Below are 1825 nucleotides of genomic sequence, written 5' to 3'. Positions count from 1 at the left end.
TCTCTCTCTCTCTCTCTCTCTCTCTCTCTCTCTCTCTCTCTGCTTCTGTCTTTCTCTGTCCGTTAAATCCCCCCTCCCCCCGCACGTCAAAAGTACCTGGAACTCGAAGATCTTATGTCAGCGATTCTAATTGTACTTATGATCATAATGGCCACATCCTCATTTTTTATTTACATGTATGTCGTTGAAAATGCAGCATGTTGATGACGCCATCTTTATAAGAGCAACGTAAGTTTAATTTGTTTGCGTACACATTGGTTACTTGATGCATGTTGTTTAAAAGTGCCTGTCGTGAATTGCGCCCGTCTCCAGCAGGAAATATTAAGTAGTTTTTCTCTCTCAAATTGACTATTTAAAGTTCAGAGTAGCAACCGAGATTCAAGTGAAATCGCATGCTCCATTCCCAAAACTAATAGTTCTAAAAGGTGTAGAATTCACAAGAACACCTTTTTGGATCCCATTCTACAATTTGGCAATCATATACCTCCATGGCAGGTGAAGGGATAGAAGATGCCAGAGGAATGCGTGGAACATTTCCTCCTCAGAAATGTGCAATAGTGTTACGGACACAGCGTTTGCGTGACTTTGGCGGATTGGGAAGAGACTGCCAAGGTAGCATGACACAGGTGAAGCTCATTTCTAGCAGGCTTCTGATATTAATATAGACACGATACTACTTACACCAAAAGGCATTCTATAGGGCAAATGATATTAATATGGATGGAAAGCTGCTTAAATAAATTTTCAAATACCGGATCAAGCTCTCTGCCTTCACAAGCCGTCTTGATTTTTATAACAGTCACATAGTAGTGTGTGTATATATGTGCTTGTGTGTGTGTGAGTGTGTGTGTGTATGTGTGTGTGGGTCGATGGGTTGGTATGTGACCGGTGTTCTTATTTTCGTAGCCCTTAAGTCTTCTGCCTGCGAGTTATTGGTCGATTGATGGATGTTTCCAGCGAACTTTTGAGTCTGTTTTGAGATATTTTGTTCGCTGGTTTGTTTTGTTGATTCTTACCAGAATTTTGTTATGAACATCGTAACGCTCATGTGTTGTTGTTTGGTTCTTCTCAAGGACACTGTTTTAATGTTTTCGAACTGTGCGCGAAACGGAAATGTTTATATTAAACTGATGGAGTGTAGTGTTTAATCAACCATTTTACCTAGGCTTGCAATTCAAACTTTTAGCTTGGCGATTTCGAAAACGAATTGTGAGGACGCTTTCAGTGCGAAAAGAAATATAATTTTTTCGGACTAATGTTCCGAGCTTGTTCGACGCTCACTGGATTGGGCGAATATTAGGTTCCCAGAATGGGACGTTTAGGCAGATTATGTAAATATGCTATGCGTCCCCGGCGCTCTGGCCGTTTCTGACCCCCTCTGACAACTGACAAGTTGACATGTTCGCCGCCCCCCCCCCCCCCCAAAATCACCCTCGTATTCTTGCCCCAGCAGTCAACGTTTTCCCGACTGCTTGCTCTCAGGTAGTCTCGGGGTCTCCTTGTATTGTGGGTTAGACACAGGCTGCAGTGTTGTCCCGTCTGTTGGGTGATTGATGGCTCACCGACACATGCAAAGGTTATGACGCTGTGACGGGTTCTTGAAAAAACCTTTGCAGCCGGTGCTAACCGGTGCTAAATTAAGATATTATCTTTATTGCTTCGGTGCACTTATAATAGGGATAGTATCTAAACCCAGCCTGTTTCAGACTATTACAAGACAATGAACAGTCGTAATAACTTGATTAATTGTTTTCTTGGCGTTGTTCTCTTATCATCACTGATTGAAACCCAGATCTGTGTACTTTTTTGTTTCAATCGGGAGGGG

This window comes from Aplysia californica, unplaced genomic scaffold, assembly GCF_000002075.1.
Source record: "Aplysia californica isolate F4 #8 unplaced genomic scaffold, AplCal3.0 scaffold00453, whole genome shotgun sequence".
NCBI lineage: Eukaryota > Metazoa > Mollusca > Gastropoda > Aplysiida > Aplysiidae > Aplysia > Aplysia californica.
The sequence above is the reverse complement of the archived record's forward strand: the minus strand, read 5'-3'. Positions refer to the sequence as shown.